This window comes from Gopherus evgoodei, chromosome 11 (assembly GCF_007399415.2).
Source record: "Gopherus evgoodei ecotype Sinaloan lineage chromosome 11, rGopEvg1_v1.p, whole genome shotgun sequence".
Lineage (NCBI taxonomy): Eukaryota > Metazoa > Chordata > Testudines > Testudinidae > Gopherus > Gopherus evgoodei.
In genome coordinates, this window is record NC_044332.1 from 56,872,585 (window position 1) to 56,895,730 (window position 23,146).

Below are 23,146 nucleotides of genomic sequence, written 5' to 3' on the forward strand. Positions count from 1 at the left end.
AAGAGTGGCCAGCTCCAATCTTGGACATTGTGCTCTCTGATTGAGGGGAAAGACGTGGTTTGTTGGGACACTAACACAACCTACCCCATGCCTCTGCAGTGGCCAATGGAGCTGGCCTAGCATGAGGTGGAATGTATGATGCATCCTTTCAAAGGAATCAGTCAAGCATGCACTCCAAAGAGGCTAATAAAAAATTCCTCCCAAGCCTACTGAAGCACTCTCTCTCCCTCAACCTCCTACATTCCAGACTATGGTTTATGGACACAAGCTGGTCTATTAAACGTAGGAGAATAAAATAGACTGGGACAGTTCTTGAATGATTTGAATACATATTAAGCCAAGTTCTCCTCCCAGTTACACTGGTCCAACCCTTTTTACAATAATTGGGTTGTAATGGTGTAAGCTGAGAACAGAATTTAGCCCAATAAGCAGTCCGGGATTCATGTAGTTTCTGATATACTATATTGCTGACCAACAGTGGTGGGCAGGATGTAAAAAGCAGAAAGGGATTGGTAGGGAAGAGGAAGAAAAATCCCAGTAGGAAGCACAGGAACTACTCCCTGTTAGTGCCCACATGGGTGCTAACTAGCTGAAAAGGAATATGGTGGAAGGCCACGGCCAATGGCCAGCACACGCTGAACCGTTTGTAAGGATCTCAGAACTGGTACTCTGGCATGTGTTCCCCTGGAACAATCAGGACAAATTCTCATCCACCCCAGCCAGAATTCCTCCAAGGGACTCTGGCTGGAGCATGACCCCTTCAAGCCCGCTGCAAGGCTGTTTGCAACAGCACTCAGATCATTCTACTTCCATGCCATTCCAGGGCTGAGAAGAGAAGTAGTCTCTATGGTAACCAGCTCCCAAACTATTTATGTCAAAACCATTGGTTTAGGACAAAACCATTGCCTTAAATTCTACCTGGAAGCTAATACGAAGCCAGTGCACTTACCCTCTGCTCTTACTGTAAAGCACAATTTAATATGTAGTCAGCAGAAGTCTATGCTAAGACCCTGCTCCTCCAGGAATATGCTCTGAGTAGCTCCCTTGTGGGTCGGGGGAAGGAACCATTCTCCCCGCAGGCATAGGAACAGCTGCAGTTCTGCAATAAATTCTGTAGCTTTGAGCACCTTCTCCCACGAAGGGATTCACATAGCTGCTGATCATCTGATCTTGTCCCCACACTGCCTCCACATGCTCTTTCTTGCTGGTAGAGAGCCAGTGTGGAGCTAAACTCCATGCTTCAAGGGATGTGCACTCTCTTGGAATCTCTTCTTCATACTGCATCAGCTCCTCTGCCAGGGCAAACCCAGGACCCCTGGGAAAGGGATCAAGATTTCTCTCAAAGGCATGTTTGTAAATGGTCCCAATATGCTTTCCATCCCAACCCACTTGTTTGTCTCATCCAACTTTGGAGGCAAACACTGTAATATGTATGTATGTACAGTGCTAGCACAGTGGAGATTCAACTGTAATATAAAAGGTTAAATAAATAAATAAAAATAAAGTAAAGATGATGATGATGATGATGTAGCCCTATATGGAGCACTAATCTGGAGGCACGCAAAGGCACGGACATTCATAACAACATCCTCATGTGAAAGGAATGGTAACATTCTTCTCAGAAGGTACAAGTGAAAAAATGCTTTTGGCCACAGATGCTCGAGAAGTGAAAAGCTAATCTGACCCACAAATTATGAATTGAGTTACAAATGGCAGGCACACTTTCCCAATCACTGTTGTGGGTGTAAACTTCACCAACTGTTCCTTGTTGCTTTTCCCATCCTACCAACATTCTTCAATCTGGGTTGTGTTTTCAGCTAGCTCTCATCCAAGTCCAAATTTCCAGCACTGGATAGGTGTCTCCAGACAAGATACAAGATACACAGAGTAATGTTGTTGCCTGGTTATGTGAAGGGAATATAAAAAGATATTCAGATAAATACTTCAAAGTTCAGATACTTATCTCAACATTTCATACTTGGGACTATCAAATAGGGTGGAAATCTTGCAAGAACAGGCTCTCTTGTGAAATGTTCAGTAATTCCTGCTTCTAATCAGGTTGGGAATTACCCCAAGATCAGCTTTTTGTATAGTATTTTGGGACTTCCATTTCTGATTTCATTCTGACCAAGGGAATAGAGAGTAACCGAGAATAAATTCCAATAATGAATATAAGAAAGTTACATGCACATGCATGCAGCCTTTTATTATTATTACTCCTCACTAAAAGATTCATTCAGATTTTTAGGGCAGGAGATTTAGCTCGGTTTCTGTTTTATCACATTCAGTTCATCCAGTCCTAGTTACTGTGCTGATCTACATAAAACCTGAAAGTGAAATGACTAACAGACAAGTTCTGAATTTGACAGTGAGAATGAAGCAGATGGTAAGTCCAAAAATACAGTCTGGGTTAAGCACGGACCATATTTGCCAGAAGCACAGACATGGAAACTCTAGCCACATCCAGATCACAGACAGAGCACATACAGATCCACCAAAACAGTAAAAGCAGAATACAGTATAAATGATCCTGGCTGCCAAATACACAGACATCTGACAACATTTTTCTTTTATGTACATTTTTTCTTCAAAACGATAGAATTTCACTCAATATTGGCCACTTTGGCCAAGTCCTTTCCCCCAGATGAATGCAATCCCCCTTCTAATCTTCTGAGTTCCTAGCACAGGTCTCTCACCATCTCATCCAAAAAGGCTGCCCTCGCTGTGGTGACTGGTAGGAGGTGATATTTAAAGCAGTGCCAATCTAGCACAACAGGGGATAGGCATAGCAGAAGCAACAGAAGGAGGATTTTGCAATAGCTTGCTAGGTCACATTAAACTCCTTCCCTGGCCACATCTAGTGTCCAGCCCATATGTCTGACAATTTTGCTTTAAGGCCTCATTATTTATTTGGGAAATTTATTAAGAATGTGATTTAACCTTAAATTTTGGAAAATATTCTTTAATTGATCCAGTGTACTTATTGCTTCATCAAGTAGTAAGCAGGGTGCTAATGTCTCAGATGATGGCAAATTTGTTGATAAGTATTACTGGATGGTATAGTGTTTAAAAGAGCATTATGGATTAATTTAAAAAATTGTTTTAGTGTTGAGAAACTGTATTTATGAGCATTATACTTGTTAGGTAAGAGACTCGCACATTGGTTAAGTATCACTTAAAGTCTTACTCTCACACAAAAGCCCATTGTTTATATCTGAAAGAAAGCTTTCATTATATTATTTGAAAAATATTCTCACCAACTAGTTTAAATCAAATACATTAATATGTTTATTTCTTCCAGATAAAAAGCAGTTAGACAATTATTGTTGCTACAGTGAGTTGATTTCTTTATCTAATCTTTCTTTCGGTTCTTTCCTAAAATCTACATGGCATTCTACAGATTTTTATTTTTAGTAAGAGATGTCAAGGCAACAATTTATTGTAAGTGGCTGCTTTCTATTAATTCTTTTGTTATTAAACACAGGAACATTAATTACCATTAATTGGTTTGGCGTTAATATAAATTCCCTACAATAAGTTATTCACACACATACACAGACCCTATAATCTAATCAAGCAATTTACTCCTACCTACTTGGAAGGGGAAAGAGAGACTGTTAATGTTATTTCCATTTCTTCATTCTTAGGAGGTACTAAGAAACTGTAGTGATGGGACCTACATACGAACACAGAGACAACACATATTTCCACAGTTGATGTACACTAATCAATAAGTACAGTTATGGACCTGTCATATTTATGTTGCTGCAATTCATCAGCCAAACAGTTTGCTATGCTAAAACATTATAGGTCAAAATAAGAAATAAAAAATCTTGACCTTAACAAAAGAAAAAGAAGCAACATAGAACAACAGAAAAAGTTTTCCTACTGCATTTCTGATGCTACCAAAATTATCACAACAATCAATGAGTTTTAACTAAGACATGAGGATTTGACCCCGGCCCATAAAATTGGGCTAATAATGTAGAAGTAAATGTATATGGTTCAATAAACAAAAATAATTTTTTTCTGTTGTGAACTAGGATGCCATGAAGAATATGCCATTAACTTTTGGTATTTTAAGCATATTAAAACTGTATTGCCTTATTCTTATGAATGTGCATCAGCCACGTTTAGTATGTTTTACATTAGCAGGTTTTACATTTTAAACCTACTACAGATAACTCTGAAAAACAGCATTGCCATTGCTTCTAAAATAGCCTAATCTGAATAAATATGATGGATGAATATACTGTATTTCTTAGTACAAAGACATTGCAAGCTCCAACGTAAGCATAGAAGCTACAGTATGACTGATTAAGTATGTATGCTGCCTGCCAAATCTCTGCCCATCAGCATAGGATTTAAATCTCACTTTCATTTTTAGGCTTATAATTATGCTCAAAATGAAGTTTCCATAATGAACAGTTAAAACAATTTATTTAAAATATTGATTTACAACTGGAGTCCTTACATTAATACTTGTCTGTCTCTTAGGACAGTTAGCACTAATCAAGGTATGTGCATGTGGAAGTGGAAAACTATGCAATGCTACCACTGAATGGTAGATGGGCCGCATGTTTCATTTCTAATAATTAATGCTATCCAAAATTCTGCTGCAAAAGTCATCTAAGCTGACCGGTGTTCAGCCAGCTTCCAGCATCTTCTTAAATCTCTTCCCTTCACCTCAGATTTAATCTCCTCATTCAGTCCTTGCAAACACTGTACCAATTAGTTCTCATCTCTCTCTGCTCATGTCTCCTTGTACTCCTCCAAACCACACTGCTATCCATCCCTGCCAAGTGCTCCTTCCATTCTTGTCCCCAGGCCCTGTTCTATGCTGGCCTCCATGATTTGAGCCTCCTTCCTGACTAGCCTTTCCCTTCTCTACTCCTTCAAGTCGTTCCCGAAACACACTTCTTCTGTGAGATCTATAAACCCTGGTCCCCCATTATAAGAAATGGTAATGAAATAGACAATGATTTCTCCCCAGAAAATCATTAAACTAACAAGGCACATCCTCATCACAAGCTCAGTCAATTGTTTTTATTGTATCCCATCCAATAGCCTATGTGTATAGGTTGTTGAGTTAGATTGCAAACTGTTCAAGGCAGGGAGCTCAGGGCTCTTTGTATAGCAACTCTAGAATATAGGTTACTATTAAGTGTGTGCAAGTTTTAGAATTTGTATCCATGTTTTCTGTATTTGCATTTGTGCTTGAATTTACATTGTTCACATTTTTTAAAATGATTCACAAAATTATTTATGGGGCTGAAAAAGTGCAAAATCTGGTCACCAAACATTCTATCAGTTATTGGATGGTGGAAATATTCCAAGATTACCAGCTTTTTCTTTATATTCAGCTCCATAACCAGGGGCAGCTCCAAGCACTAGCACGCCAAGCTCGTGCCTGGGGCGGCAAGCCGCAGGGGGCGCTCTGCCAGTCACCACGAGGGCGATAGGCAGGTTGCCTTAGGCGGCTTGCCTGTGGAGGGTCCGCTGGTCCTGCAGCTTCGGCGGACCTCCCGCAGGCTGCCGCTGAATCCGTGGGACTGGGGACCTCCCTCAGATGTGCCGCCGAATTCGTGGGACTGGGGACCTCCCGCAGGCAAGCCACCGAATCTGCAGGACTGGGGACCTCCCGCAGGCAAGCCACCGAAGGCAGCCTGCCTGCCATGCTTGGGGCGGCAAAATACCTAGAGCCACCCCTGTCCATAACTAGCTCCCTCACGTACATAAAAGGTCCATCAAAAACATCAGTTCAAATGCAGACACCGAGGTATTTAGATTTGGCAAAAGCACAGCCTCCCTTTATATTTTCAATACATTGGGTCAGATCCTCATCTGGTGTAAACTGTTAAATCATCTTTGACTTCAGTGAAGCTAAGCTGATTTACACTATCTGCACTAACAAGCATGGGGAAAACATGCATTTCTATAAAGAGAGCATATTTCACAGGTGCACGTGGAATATACAGAAATTCCGTGCTGAAAGGACCTAATGCGCATGACTCTGAAGAAAAGCTGAGAAGACAAAAATTAACCCAAGGCAGAGTATGAGTGTGGTTTCTCATCTTCTACAGAGCAGAATCCCACCTAGAAACCCCTGCAGTAACATAGTGTAACACATATCAGAAGACTGTAGTATGGAAATACTCTTCTTTTCCATTTCTCTCCACCCACTGGCATAGTTTAAAGTAGCCTTGGATAAGTGCAAGATAACTCCCATACATCATATATTTTCTCAAGGAATCTCAATGTTTCAAATGAGCATAACTGTGTCAGCAATTCTCCCATATGACGAGATGGACTATGAGGTGCTAACACACATACATTATTTGGTCATGTGAGCAAATTAACTACTTTTCCTACCCATCCATCCACTATTGCTCTCCTCCCTAGCTGTCATGCAATTATTGACACTGACAGAACCCAGATAACAGAGATTAAGGGAACACCACTAATTCCTGCTCCTAGCAGCAGTGACTGGATATTTGCTTTTTTGCAAACTAAAAGTTGTCAGATATTTAAATAGCAAGCTGCTCATAGGAAATGGGATGTTTGTTGCTGCCTGGTTGATGCCATTTCTGACTTCCTGACCTCTATGCAAAGTGGCTTTGCAGATAAGTGAATTCTACATGTTGATTTATTTCAAGTCCACAAAACACTGTGCTGATAGAAAATGTAAAGAGAGCTCATAAGGTGACTATGGTGTAACCCCTTGAGAAGTGAGATATACTCAGGCATTGTAGGAGTGAAAGAATTTCTGCTTTTGGTTTTTCACATAAATGATAGAAGCCACACTAATTCCAATCCATATTAGTCAATCAGTTTGCTGGCATCATGAAAAAAATAAAAACTTGTAGAGTGTAAAAATTTCATATTATTGAGATTTTGAGCAATTCATACCTTTTTTCAATAATCTGACCAAAATCAAATGCTTTCAGCTTTTACTATGCAAGAGACATAATATCAACAACATAGATACCCTGTCAAAAATTATAAACATAAATACCATAATTTTATATCTTCAGGAAGAACTTAAAATCCCTATAACAGCCCTGTTTTAATCTTTTTTTCTTAATAACTGACTCATATAAGCATCCAAATCCTCAGTATGTTTTAGTGGCATAATTTAAATTCTACTTAAATGTATAGTAGGACAGTCACAAAAGTCACTAAATGTTCATTACAGAAATCTGGAGATGGGTGGGGTTTCAGTTGCTGCAGTATTTAGAAGAAAAAAATATGAAGAAATGAACAACCTGGTTGCAATTTCACTCCATTAGTAGCACTGAGCTTGCCAGTTCTTTACTGCAGCATTTGACAAGGCTCTGAGCCAGAGATTAAGGCATGTCTCCTGAGGAAGGAAAAGGACAGAAGCTTCCACACTTCATTAAGGATATTTTTTATTTTCAAACTGCCACCCCACTTTTTAGGTCATGGAAAAGGTTGAAGCTGTGCACTTGAACTGTGCCACACTAAATTGGATAATACCCTTATAAAAAAGCAAACCAAAGAAAGAAAGATAAGAAAAGGGAAATACATTATTACAAACCATCTAAAATACATGCCTCAAAATATATCTTGCTTTCTAGTTTTTTCCTCTTAAAAAGGTCTTACAAGGCAGGACAAGTGCCCAAAACAATAGGGAGCAGTTAGCCACAAACTGCATATTCATAGTGTATTTTTCCATAGTTTAAATATACTTTCTGAGCTTTATTTCAGAGTGATTGTTTTAGAAATGTTAATGCTTCTATAGATTCAAATCCTGATCATTACTTGATCCATTGCCAAAGACTGATCTGGCTTTCCTATGTCCGGATACATTTATTTGAATAAGTGACTGTTGGTTTCTTCTGTTGTTTTTGTTTAATCTAAATATTAATGAACAGATTATATAGTATTATATTCTCTCTCTTGTTCCATATAAGTGACACAGAGCAAAAATCACAAAGGTCTAAGTCCTGATGTCCTTTTCTTAGTCATTGCGTTTTCAGATGGGGTTGTTCTTAAATAAAGATTTCAGGCTTTGACACAAATGAAGGAATGACTTGCATTACCAACAATCTTAATAATAACGTAGCATAGTAAGAGCCTGATCCTCTTCACATCGAAGTCAGTGGGATATTTAGAAATCAAAGATTCAGTCTCTACATAGTAAGATGCAAGTTAATGCCCAGTGTGGGTGTTCCTTCAGAAAAGAATTGAATTAATTGGAGCCAATAGAGAGAAATTAATCCAAGAATGGGTGAGAGATTATTCGAAATGCAAGCAAATCTGTCTCTAAAATTGTAGCAATATCGGTAAATATATTTATATCTACTGTTGATGTTCCCTCTTGGCCTTTTTATAGTTTCTTCACCTCAAGTCCGTAGAAAAGACCTAATTGCAGATTCACTGGCACCACCTCCTGTCCCACACCACATGGAGCTACATATATGTCATCTTCATCCACAAAAGAGTGCAAGGTCTCTAAGTAGCAGCTGTCCTTTGCTTTCTGCAACTCCTGTTAAAATGGGTGAAAGGCAACTCTCATTGCCGTTGATGAAGGTGTAGATGCAAATCCTCACATAGGTGTCAGAGTAGTGTCCTGAGCTTATAGCTATATGGTTTCTCTTGTGCAATATTTAAAAATAATAATAAAAAAAATTTTAATCTGTAGCTGAACAAAAACAATCTCAGAACAGAAATGATATTTGCTATGTCCTCTGCTTCCCTCATTGCATCTGAAAGCATAAACTTAAGACACTACTTGTGCACAGAGAACAAGAGAATTTTGCAAACTATCAGTAGAAATTCTCCATTCATATAAGTTGCCTTTTTTCCTTGAATTAATACTTTCAAATTTCCTTCTGAACATCAGTGTAGACTCCTAGCGTTTCTGTGTCTGGGTCAAACTGATCCTATATACAGGACTGAATAGGAATTCTACTCATGGGATTGCCTGCACCTAATATTTCTCATCCTCAGGATGACGGTCACCCATTTCAAGGTGGATTATAGGTTTCATCCTATACCAAAGTATCATACACTATGTGTCACAAGCATAATTGCTGGCAAAGATGACACCCTAGCCCAGCCTTGCACAACAAACAAGTTGGCAGCTGCCTCCCCTAGACCAGCCAATTGTATGCTAATATGTACAGCACAACCACTCAGTTCCATTCCCAGCACCACCATCTTCCCTTCCCCTCATGCTGCAAATAGCCATTTAAAGGGGAGGGGATGAGAGTCATCAGCCTCTCCTTTCAACCTGCTCCCTGCTGGTTCAGGGAAACCACCCCTAAGGCTGAAGAAGAGGAGGTACAATTATGATGCAATGCTACCATTTAAGGTGAAATAAAATCACCTTTCTAGCCAGTGTGCAACATCAGACCAGAGGAGAAATACCACTATGTTTTTTGTGAATTCAGTGAGGATTTGCAACTGTGGAAATATTGAAAATTTGAGACAGAGAGCTTGTGAACTATTGGCCAACAGTATGTTGCTCCTATAACTCTTCCCTACTTGCCATGTTGCAAAAAATTTTTTTAAAGTATAAACGTTAGTTGGCTTTGTGGTGAGGTGTTAGTCTGCCAGTCTGAGGTTAAAAGCAGCAATGGGATCCCAAGCACTAGGCTTTGTATTACAGCATTGTATTTTTGATGCGGTAGTTAAGGGTCAATTACTGTTTCCATTATAAACCCTGTTTTTCAATGGTTTATAACTCAACCATTTTCATTTACATTACATTCAACCTTGGCATGCAAGTGGCATGGATACAACATTTTTAAATAGACTAAATGAGGTAGGCTCATTTTTAGATACAGAAGAGTCAAAAACTGTTTTTCAGTGGGTTTGGATTTTTCATCTTTCACTTGCTCAAGCTAAAATATGGTTTCACTTTAAAAACTGAACTACTCCATGGACTTAGTCTTCAGTGTGTGGCTGATTCCTTAAAAATAGCTTAAGGTAAGTACAATTAAAGGCCCAATTTTCTAACTCTCTTGCCTAAAGTTCTGCACCTAACTGACCATTTGAAGAGCCTAAATATAAATTTAGACACCTGAACAGGTGCCCAAAATGGATGCCTAATTCAGATAAAGTCACCTAAGTTCAGGCACTGAGGAATAGAATCAGATCCCATATGATCAATTTACTTCACTCTGAAAACATGTTACTGAGGCCTGATTCAAAGACCATTGAAGGGGAAGTCTTTCCATTGACTTCAGGGAGCTTTGGATTGAATCTTTGCAGCACAAGAGGCAAATGCAACTAGAGCTAGAAACATGGGCCACGATCCTGCAAACATTATCCATGTAATTAACTTAAGCACACCAGTAGTCCTATTGATGGCCATTTATTGATATTAATTAATTTATGAGTTAAAACTAAGCAATGCTTAAGTATTTAAAGCATCAGGACAAAAATAGGGACCAATTCTGATCTGACTTACAACCTTACAGTCCCATTGAATGAAGTGAAAAGTCAGAGTAGAATTTGGCATATATATAGAAAAACTCTGGTCTGCTGTTTACTGTGTGACTGTCCCATTTTTTAAGGCCTGGAGTTTTTTCATTATGTTAAATGGATTTCAGTTTGTTTGTTTGTCTGTTTTACATTTCAGGGGGTTTAATTTATATGCATTTGTATGCATTCTCACCACCTGATTTTCCCTGCAAATTTTGTATTTCAGGATAATCACTAATGCAAAGAAAAGTTCCAGCCTGGTTTAAAATCAACAACAAGCAATGCCACAAATGTTGCATGATTTTGGTGTAACACCATTAGACTGACTTAGGTTCACTTTATCCACATATGAGTCATCCTTAAAAAAAAATCTAGAGCATTTCTACTCAAGTTCAGCAGTGTTGGAAAGTTCCGCAACTAGTTACACTAGCAATGGAAGAAGTCATACAATTCTAATCAGGGAGGATTTTTGTTTGTTTTCCCAAATGGAAGTATCCCTTAGTCCAAAGGCACAAATACAGTCTACCAACTAACTACCCACCCATCACAATACCATGTGAGTGCCTTGGTAACCACCACAGATGGCAGAACATACTGATCTTACCAAAGCAGTGCATGTACACATTGGGGAACGCTAGAAGTATTAAGGTTCCCTGCTGCACTGTGCCTCTCACAGGATATGCTGTGGCTGTGGCACTCTGCTGCCCGCAAAGAAGGGCTGCCCTAAGAGGAAAAATCTGGCCCTAAATAATTTCATAGTCTATTCTATGTTAAGCAACATTAAGACCAGAACTAGTAGTTAAGACCATTACTCCATCTTCAGCTAACTCCTTTGTTCTGAATAACAATGAGGCATAAGAAAACTATCATACTTTTCACTTTTATAGAACCTTCCTTTGATGGTCTCAAAGTTCTTCACAAATATTCTTCACAATATCCCAGTGAGGTAGGAAAGTGTGATTATCCCAGTTTTACAGATAGGGGAAATGAAAAGAACGAGGAAGTGACTTACTCACATAGACAGTCAATGTCAGAAAAAGGAAGAAAACTCAAACTTCCGGACTGCCAGTACCATGATTGAACCATTAAATCACACATTTTTCCTCATCAGAAAAATTGACTGGAATGCAATTAGGGCCTGATCTGAACCCCACTTCAACTGATAGAAAACTTCCATTGACTTCAATGGCCTTTAGATCAGAACCTTATTTCTCATTTGCCCTGGAGTAGGTAAGTTCTGAATCTAGTCCAGTGTATGTAAAATCAGCCACCATTTCCAACTCTTTACAAATACCTAGTCACCTCTAGGTGAGATCATTGAGTGTAGCCTTAACACAGAGTTTCATTGCTTCCCTCTGTTCCTAGTTGCACCTTAATGTTAGGTTGATGCTATTTTTCTCATGTATAATAGATTAACCACATCACAGAGATGAAATCCACAGTATTCAGCTAACATCTTCCCTTTCTGTGTTTACATGCATTCTCTGCTAATATATGCTTAGATCTTTTTGTGAACAGTGACAGAACAACTCTCTCTAAAGCTATCAAAGCCCTCCTCATTATCCTTTATGGGCTGTGTAGAAAATGTCTCCACTATTAGACATTTAACTGGAGTGCAGTAGAATGGTTTTGTTGGCCCCCTCCAGTTCTTTGGGTAAAAGCGCTGTTCATAATCGGTTTCTGCTTTTTTTTTTTAATGACCCTCAAGAGGTCCCTTCTGGTACACTTCAGTTCCCATTCTAGTGTCCCATTGATTTTAGAGACTTTAGGAACTTGCTCTTAACCTTCTGCTTTCTCACAGAATCACTGTTGAATCATTAGGCACTGTATAGCCTTTTGTTACCCTGTGTGCTGAGAGTGAACTATCTTGAGAATTAAAACACCAGTTACAATATCATTTCCTGAAGAAAGAGATTGCTCTTCTCTCAGGACTATTCACCCCATTTACATGAGTGATTTTCTTGGACAGGAACGACTCCAAAATATCTTTGTAGAAAAAATACACAGATACAAGTTTGTATTCACTCAGAGGTCTGTGCTGATGTCTTGAATTATAGCAGCAGGAAGTGATATTTCCCAGTGGGCCAGAAGGATCTGAACTTTTTAAATGGTGGGCAACATTGAGCAATCGTAAAAGAGAAGAAAAGGATTTCAAAGATGGATATTCCTATATAAAGTCTTCCCAGTTTATATGATTTGATTCAATTGTGTGTTTTGTTAAGGTCCACTGCTTTCCACTGCTCAATTTACCGCTGTGTCCTAGGCATATACTTGAAGATTTGTCTTGACAATTTGAGGGTCAATACCCTTGGCATCTTTAAGTCCTGGACACAAAGTTTTGTGGCAGGACAAGGAAAAAAAATTCCTCATGAGCAGTAAGTTTTTCAGACAGAGAATTCTGAGATGTAGCCACTTCAATACCACAAATACATGACTGACATTTTTTAAAAAAAGAGGACTAGATGTTATCATTTATTAATTGTATTATAATGCATAGGAGCCTGAGTCATGGACCAAGACCTCACTGTGCTAGGCACTGTACAAATGCAGAACACTGAAAACGAGTCACGGCCACAAAGAGTTTACAATCTAAGCATAATAGACAACAGATGGACACAGACAGGAGAATACAAGGAAACAATGAGACAACATTAGTCAGCATGAGTGGCAGTGGTCTCAAATATATGTCTTAAGGAATGTCAAGTACACTCAAGCAGCAAAGTACTTTAATACTAGTGCATATTCTTTATTCAATTGTGATATCACTATGGCAGGGCAACTGATTGGGTGGAATGCTATAGAGGAATATTACTGCACTGCAAAGAAAGGAAATATCTGAGTTGTAAATTCCTCACACAAAGGGAAGTTGTGGGGCTTTTTAAAAGATTGTGAAACGTTCAGGTAAATTTATTTCATTTCCATTTTTGAGCTGGGACCAATTAACTGAAATACCTGTAGGAAAGGCTATTATTTCAAAGTTTCCAGCTCAGTTTTGCAGACTCAAGGTGTGGGGGTTCATGCCTAGTGACCAGAGTCTATATGATTGCTCCTGGTTACGGGGCAGCACAGCCTAGTGGCTAGAGTCCATAGGATTTCCCCTGGTTACGGAGTAGCATGGCGTAGTGGCCAGCGTCCATAGGATTGCCCCTAACAGTGCCGTAGGACCTTGCCACGGGCTCAGCGGCGGGGTCGTACCGAAACACGCTGAGGCTTACCGGGGGCCAGGTACCAGTCCATCACTCCCCTCAGGTTGCTTCCTACAGAGTCGAGCGTTGGGGTCTCCCACGGGTCTCCAAGGTCTCCACTGGTCTCCAGGTCCATCGCCTTCTCGGGCTCTTCAGTCTCCTCCCACAGCAGAATTTTGTGCTGGCCAGGGGAAGCTTCAGGCCCCAGTGAGTTCAAGAGCGGTGGTTGGTCCTCTGCAGGAGCTTCCCAGGTAGGTCCTTCCCCTACGTCCGGCAGCCCAGACTGAGCTGAATTCCCTCTTTTTACACTCCCAGAGCACTTGGAGCATGCCCAGTACAACCAGGGCAGGACTCCCTCCATCAGAGCTACTGGTCTGACACTGCTGGGGCTAGTGAGGGGCAGGGCCGCCCCATCACTCAAGGGTTCAGCTAATGCTTATTCAACCCCATGTTAAACTTTGAACCTTTTTGAGATATACTCATTTCCTGTAGTCAAAAGCACCAAGATTTTGTTGGAGGCAAGATCTGTGCTTCTATTCCTATAGTTCCTATATAGTATTACAAAGACCATTTACTTCACTATTTCTTCCTTGGATAACATATAAACAAACATTTTTTCATTCAGAGCGACACCTTCAAAATAACAAATGGATGGAACAAGAACAAGGAGCAATGGTCTCAAGTTGCAGTGGGGGAGGTTTAGGTTGGATATTAGGAAAAACATTTTCACTAGGAGGGTGGTGAAGCACTGGAATGGGTTACCTAGGGAGGTGGTGGAATCTCCTTCCTTAGAGATTTTTAAGGTCAGGCTTGCCAAAGTCCTGGCTGGGATGATTTAGTTGGGGCTTGGTCCTGCTTTGAGCAGGGGGCTGGACTAGTTGACCTCCTGAGGTCCCTTCTAACCCTGATATTCTTTGATTCTATGACAGCATGCCAGTGTCACTCTGTAAAACAAGGAAAAAAATGTCCTAGTTCTGCTCAGATAGAGGTATACATCTGAAGCCACTCCATTAACACCAGTGTGAATCAGAGAATAATCTGGCCCTGTTACTGTTCACTATTCACAGTCTTTCGGCAGGGCAGCAAAAAAAGGGGATGGAAAAAAATCCTAAACCCAGAAAAAAATAATTATATCTTTTTGTTGTTGTTGTTGCTATTGACACAATCTGAAAAGAAATAATTATAAAGAGCTCCATATTTTCAGGAAGGGTTGTGGTGGTGGGGTGAGACAAAAGACTCACCCGAATGATCTTAGTTAAGGGCCTTAACAGCAAGGCAGCTTAACTTCTCTTTGAAACTGGTGAGTCTCCCTGCTTGACTGAGTTTGTGCGTTACTGTAGTAACATTTCACAAATAAGGATACCCCCTCCTTTTAAAAACTGCTCCTTCCAGAAACAGCAACACAATTTAGCAATATTTTGTATCAAGACAATTACATTGTAGAATTATTGTAGTCTTAGTACCTCATTAAAATAAAAAAATGTTAAATCCTTGTTTTGTTGAACACAAGAGATGAATAGTAAATATTGATTTAGAATGAATGCAAACATTTCCCTAGGAGTGGATAATTACAGCCTTTCTATGCAAAACACTTATATTTGAAGAAGCACTTCACTTACTTTGCCATGTGGTATACATTCTTTAGTACATTTTAAATTATACGTTGTCCTGGACAGTGTCTGCTCTATAATTTCTTGCGTCTCTACACCAGAGTCAGTATGTAATTTTAAACTACAAACTTTCTGCCAACTAGAAGAGCAAAGCAGGCTTAACTCTTTCCCTTTGCTAGGCTCATAGATCAATTTAGACTGCACATAGTCATAAGACCAATGTGCTCAGTATCTGAGCAGTCTGGAATGAGTTTGATCTACCTAGAGTTTAACAAAGATGCTACTCCTAGCAATCTTCATTTTCTCAGGGCATTTTCTAATTATGTACAAGGGTTGATGCATTCTAGTTTTCAGCCAGATCAAAAGGAATCCAAAAGTTTGACCTAAAACTTTAGTTACACATATATAAAGCATGAAGGCCTGAACTCTAGTGATAGAACATCTAGTTTAACAGTACAGCCATAGACTTCAAACGTACATTGAACTAAATATATTTTATTAAGATAGCCTGTATTGGTGTATATAGCACTTTAATTGTTAGTAAATATTAGGGTTGCAGTAGAGCATTCATCTTCCTTTGAAAGGCTGAAAGGCCTTTGTGTACTTAATTTCAGAACCTGATATTTTACTTAGCAGGATGAGGCAGGGCTAAAATCCCAGACCCAATCAGAAATACCCCATCAGTACTTACATTGTTCCTTCCTTCCTTATGATTCTGTATTACTTATGTTTTGCCTCTCTAAAGTGGTTAATGAAATAGCTCTTGCCCGAGAGCCTCAGACTGCAATCCTGCATTCTAGATGGATGAGGCTGCAGGACTGGATCATCCATCCAAACAAGACCATCAGGTAGAGACAACCACCTGGAGACAATATGCTCATGAAGTCACTTATGAGATTAATCCACGAGACTTGTGAATTACATGGTTTCATTTTATATTTCACACACACACACACACACACACACACACGCGCGCACACACACACACACACACACACACACACACACACACACTCTACTTTTGGACAAATAATCCCACAGTTAGGCACCTAAATGAGCTGCCTGATTTCCATAAGAATTAAGCATCCACAGCTCCCAGGCCCCAATTCAGGAAAGCATTTAGCCTTATGTTTAAATCCATCCCTATTTAGAATGGCACTTAAGTATGTGCTTATCATCTATGGACTTTATTATGTGAGGACATGCTTAAGTGATTTTCTGAATAGAGAAACTTGATGAATGGGGGGCCCACCGAAGATTTTTGGCCATGAAAAACTCCTTAAAGGAATGAGTTCTGAGACAAGATTTAAAGGAAGACAGGTGGAGACATAACAAACAGGGTCAGGAATGCTGTTCCAGACATAGACCATGAAAGAAGATAAAGACAGGTGGAGCACTGACCAAGCCAATAGTATAATAAATAAATGCACCACACTTAGCTATTGTTTGAAGATAGCTGTCAGATTACATAATCTAAAGTCTACTCAGTGGTCTCTATAAAATATATTTTACACCCATTTATAGCTATTATATGCATACATATAGAACATATGTAATGTATGTAGACATACACATACACGCATGCACATATATTCAGTCATTCTTCATTCTGAGCTTTCAGCCTGGGAACTCAATTTCTGTCTATTCCACTAGATCAGAGTTAAGAAGAATAGGATCAAAGATGAGTTGAAAACAAATACAAAGATGCTATGTGGACTAAGAAAGGTCTGGGGGAAGAAAACAAATTTACTGTGTTAAGAGTTAAATTGTCATCCAGAGTTAGAACGAGAGAGAAACAGACAAAAATATATATTAAAATATAGGGAGAGTTAAGTAACATAAGATAAAGATTCTGGAGTAACAAAGTACCAATGCTCCCTATGTCCCCTAAGATATTTCTCATTACCACTCCATCACCACACACATACACTTTTATGCAGCAATCAATTCTGAAACAGCAACTTTTCACAAATGGTTTCTGAAGATACAGCCTTGTACTTCCAGAAATGTTGAACTGAATAGCAAGACAAAAACCACCAGCTCTGTGATTAAAGTAATGTGTCTGCTAAGAAAATATTCAACCTACCAACTTGGCATTTACCCCTGTTATATTTGGAGGCACCTACATCTTTATAAAAGCACCCAGAGTAGTTTTAATGAATGTAACTGAAGAAATCTTTCACTGCAAGTTACTTGCTGGTTTAAAATTAGCTTTCTCCCTTGCTCTATATTCCTAGGTTTTGCATAACCATGGGAGGAAAAGAAGACATATGATAAAAATAAATTTGGCTGCTCTGGATTAGAAATCTAGGGGAATGTGTCAGGCCAGTTTTCTGCTATGGGTTTCAGCAGAGACAAAATATCTTATACTAGAAGGAAAGATAACGTATGACTAAAAAAATTCCCCGAGCAATCAGGGGCTGTGTTTTCAGCTTTTTTACATTTTAGTTTTATTTTCTCACAGCAAAAAGCTAGAATAAGATTTAAGTTCTATGATCAAGTTGGCAGAATCCATGCACCCTACCTGCATGATCATGAATTGTAAATCGGTATTTTATAAGAATTAACTTTTCCCATTCCAAAATAATCAAACATAGTGGTGAGGGGCCACTAACCATGACAAAAAATATACTTCAGATTCTTTCTTGATGTGCCAACTCCAATAAGTTCTCCAAGTGAAATTAAATGCACACTCTTATTCCAAACCACAGTTTCCCCTTGGGATGTACAAATCTCAAGTGGGGGCTGAAAGGCCAGTTGTACTGAAGCCCAGGGTTACACCCATTTTTGCAGGTTTTTTTTTTAACTACTGCATGTAGTATAACTTGTATTCCAGCCCACTCAGTGACTTTGCTTTCCAGTACTGGTAATAAAAATGATGTCTTCATAGTTTCCACATTCCAGCATTAATGAGTGGGCCAGTCCGTATCTTCCCTTGGTTTCTCACAGTTTTATGTTTGTTTTCTTTGAAAGCTTCTCTGCTGAGCTACAGGTCAGCAAAAAAGAAAATATCTGGTGCGTTGTGAGTAACAGTTGGCTCCATGTCTAAGAGCAGTAACAAAGATTCATTTGAGAACAGAAATTAGAAGTGGAAAAGATCTATTAGTTCATATTGTTCATCTCCTGTCCAATGCTCAATGTTTAGCCAATCACAATGTGATATGTGGCTGCCCCCATGCAATCAACAGCATAAGCTTTCACAAGGATCTAGCCTGGAAACAGTGCCTTTCATGTTCAAAACATAACCCTAAACAAAAACCTATAGGAAAGCCCTTTTACCCCATTCATACCTGTAATGGAAGCCAAAAACTACCATCACCCCTTGGCCAAGTAGATGATAGAAGAAAATGCCATCCTGGCACCACAAATGGAAGCTTGCTCCTTCTCTAGGCATTCCACATAACTCATAGCACTATCATGCAGTCAAATGATCATGCTATACAATTTTGCAACAAAAGCCAGAAAGCAAGCCAACCACAATGCCCCCCTATTGGGAATATGTGGGGAGACAAGATATCTCACTGAAGGCAGAGTGCAGGAAAATTTCTGATCCCTGTCTGCATGGAATATATCCCTGAGTTGGGAAAGGGTATAACAGTAGGCACAGGAGACAGTGGATATTTTGTAATCCTGCCCATATCATGTGACGAGTCAGGAAATAAAGTTCAGTCTCTTTCCAGCAATCCTGCATATCACACCTTTATTAATATGGTGTTAAGAAATAAACTCAATTTTGGCAAAGATGGAGCTAATGAAGCCACCTGAATGATTCAACCTGGAAGCAAAATTGGAAGAGAACTAGAAGAGATGCTCAGAGTGACTGCCTGGAAACCAGTGGTATTGAAAAGAACCGGAGAGAGTGAAGTCCATCACACTGCCCAGCTCAGAGGCACTGAAGCTCTACAGTAAATTCTGGTGGCAGTGCCACAAACTGCCAGACGAAGTCACACAAAGCTTTCAGGAATATTTCATGAAGAATTTCCCTAAGGAAAGACAAATTTTCTTTACAAGAAACTAGTTGCCAGGTGAGACGATTGACCATTCTGTAATAGACCTAGGTAATAAAGCTAAGTCATAGCAATCTGAATTTTTAACAAATGGATTAATTAGAGACCAAATTATTAGTAGTACAACTGATAATCATCTCTATGATAAATGAACCTGAATCTGCAAACAACAGTAAATACTTGCAGAGCTAGTGAAAACTGTGCTTCCCACATGAAAGCGTCAACGAGCAATGAAAGAACTGAAGCACATCTAATTAAAAATGCGCACCAAGACATAAAGACAGAATAGAAGAGTAAACAAATAGAGAACAGATTTGTTTGCAATAAAAGAAGAGGAAATCACCACACAATGCAAACTCATCCGGCACAAGGGGTCTGGTGGCATGCATACAAGTACAGCAACGATTCTGCAGAAGCGATTTGCAGACTACATGAGCATAGAGATGGAGAACAAAACTCTGATAGTGGCGCAGAAACAGAGTTCTTTGTTGGAACTCTTAATATATTTGCAATTTAAAAAGAGATGCTGAAGCTGATGCATCACAGCACAATTACACAAAAAAGATAGTGCCAAGTAGGGATCCACTTCAGCAGCTGAACAGGCCACTGCAAAAGATACTGGTTTTTGAACATGTGTGATCACATATAATTGTTGACAGATGTCCAATGAGAGGCAAAATAATCCTCTCTTGTGTCCAGGGTCTCAGGTTGTCTATTCTGACTGACATCCTAGACCTCTCTATTTGTGTGTTTTATTAATTGGCCATGGGAGCCTGTGGTGGTTACTTTTAGCTGGGGTTATGTTTTATTTTCATTAGATTTTCATAAATAAAAGGAAGATGTACCATAACAGTGTCAATTACAACCAAGAAATAATGACCACTACAATCAAAGAGGTATTAACCTTTTGTAATCCCGACCAATGTCAGGTCAGTAGGGGGTCAGAAACTAAAATTCAGCCTCCTGACCAGGATTCCTGTGTGTCACACTTTTAGTACAATAGGAAACTGTGGTCTGTTAAGACTCCAGCAGGACTCAAACTTGTTGGCAGTGGAGTTTCCTGTCTGTCAGCCAGCTTCAATCAAGTGGCCACCCCTTATTTTTGAAAAAGTGTTTCCCTGTTGACTAGTAATTGTCACATTGCATCTTGAAAGCAGTGTTTGGTTGATTACTGTATAACTCTGTCATTTGTTTGCTTTTTTAACCCAGGATAGACCCCTGGATTCAGACCCTCCCCTACACACATACCTGGGGATCTTAGCAAGGCATGAACCACATCTAAACAAGGACAGAAGTTCATTTTTATTTTAGTTTTTTCCTCTTCAGAATAAATCTTTTTTGACAGTGCTTTCTTGACTGTTAAACCAATACATTTTGAAAGATTGATCTAAAACAGCTGAGATTAAAAGCATCATTCAAATGATACTTCAGGTATTTTCTGTAGGTGTGGAAGCATTAGTACATGAAAATATTAATGGCCAGGAACAAAAGTATTAGGCAAAGAAGTATATTACACTCTGTGCATCTTTTTCCTGAAAGCTTTGCCAACTGCCACATAATCCAGGAAGTCATGCTTCAAAATATTTAAGGTTGCATTTCTCATAATTTCCTTCTTATCTTTCATAGGTTTTATATTTTAAAATGTCAACTTACATGTGGGAATGTTTAATCTCAAGGATGTTGATCCATCCGGAAACCTTTAAAATCTTCTCCAAAAGTTTTTTTTTTTCCCCCTCTTAATGGATTGCTTCTGTTTATGTTGTACCTGCCAATCCAACTGACATCACTACCCTGCCTCAAGCCATTGCATCACTTAAAAGCAAAGGGAGAGGTACATACTCTGGTGGGTATGGCAAGCATTCCAGGTAAAATGAAAACAGACTTGCCTTTGAAAAGCATAACACTAGATATTCTTGTTGTGGTATTGTTCCTAGATACTGGAATTATGAAGACAGAATTTATCTGCAGTTTAAAACATGCAACTTTGGACTGTGATCCTAACATCTCTCTCAAACTACCCAAGGTCATAACTGGTCATTGCTTGTGTGGACGATCTCCAAGGAAATACAGGGTGTTGCAGGAATGGTTAGTGATTCAGAAAATGGCAGTTTTCCCTCTGAGTCAGTACTGAATCAATGCCCTAACATAATGCTAGTGGTCATTGTGCTGCTGAAAGAAACATCAGACAAAACATAAAACTGAGATCCTGACCTGGTGGTCACTGAAAAACTGTTGAACAATAATAACATCATAATCCTAGTGTATTTGCCAAATTCCAGGTCATGCATTTACATTTTACTTACCTAAGGGACTGATCCAGCTTCCATTGAAGTCAACAGGAGTTTCAATTGATTTCAATGCATGTTGGATTGAGTCCTAAAGTCTTCCTGCAGTTACAACTGGATACACTATTCATCACTTCCTCTTCCAAACTGTTGTGGAATGTAGCTGGGTTAAACGAGTGTCATGTTTCACTCCAGTGATGGATGAAGTGATTTTTGGATACATAATGTTTGCAAACACTTTGAGATGAAGTTATTTATTATCAATACATATTATGACAATCTCAACTCATCTCTATCCACGAAGAAATATGATAAAAAGATAAAACAGAAGTTTTCATTCAGAACAGACTTAAAATGTAAAAAGCAGACTGCAATTTAAATGTGTGTGCGCAATAAATTAGCCCTGTATACAGTTCAAATACTGTTCCCAGCGTTCTGCATTACATTTTTGTTTAAATCTCATTTGCTTACGATCTTACTGTATGTGCCATGTTACTGCATCTATTTTGAATATGGTGTATATATATTTTTTACTGCCATTGTAAATTCATGTAATGTTAGGCATACTATACTGTTTCAATACCTTTCCTTTACTTGGTTGTATAATTAAGTTAATTTTCTAAAATGTGATTTATTTTATGTTTTGACTCAGGAGTGTTTTTTTTAAACCTCCTCTCCTTTTTAAATGCAAATACAAATGTAATATTGGCAGCATTGCCAGGGAGGTATGGACACCATTATCAGAAATCCAACTTATTCAAAGAAATGCCAAATCAACCAAGAGTAAAACCCTGCCCCCTTTGGCTATTGTCTAGGTGTTCTACCAGTTCAGTGATTATACTGTAATTTCTCCCTTAGTTAAGAGGGGCTGAAATTGCTGAGGAGCAGCCACTAGCTCTGGGAAGGCCTAGATTTAAGCCAGAGAGATTTTTTTCTGTGCTTAGTAACATCACATATTTCTAAGTCATTAATCAATAAAAGGATTAATCAGGGTGAGGGGAATAACATTTTTTCTGATTAAATGTAACGTATTAATATAAAGTCCCTAAGTAATTTGCGGTAAAATGAGGTACCATAATAAATTATGCCCTGTGGCCCTAATTCAGCGAAGTGTTTAAGCATATGCTTAACTTTAAGCATATACATACTTCTGTTACTTAGATGAACATGTGATTAAATGCCTTGCTGGATCAGGATATCTATTAGAGGAAGGCTTCAAGTTCCTACCAGGGTCACAAGCCTGCAGACATTTAGGCACACGCGTAATTTTATTCCTGGGAATAGCCACACTACAGTCAATGGGATTACTCATAGGAGCTGTTATGAACATATATTACTTGTAGAATGAGGTTCCAAATTTACTTTTTTCAGTAACAACTCTCAGCAAGTAGACTTGATCAGCAATTTTTTCACATTTTTTTCCCCAATAAAAGGGCAACTAGTCAAAACAGAAAACTTTTCCATGAAAGGATCACTTTCAAGTTTCTTGACTCAAAAACATTTTGACAAAAGAAGTTTCAACTTGTCAAAACATCTTGTTTCAACATTTTCAAAATGAAAAATTTCATCGTTCCAGTTCAAAATGACATTTTGTTTAGAAATGTAAC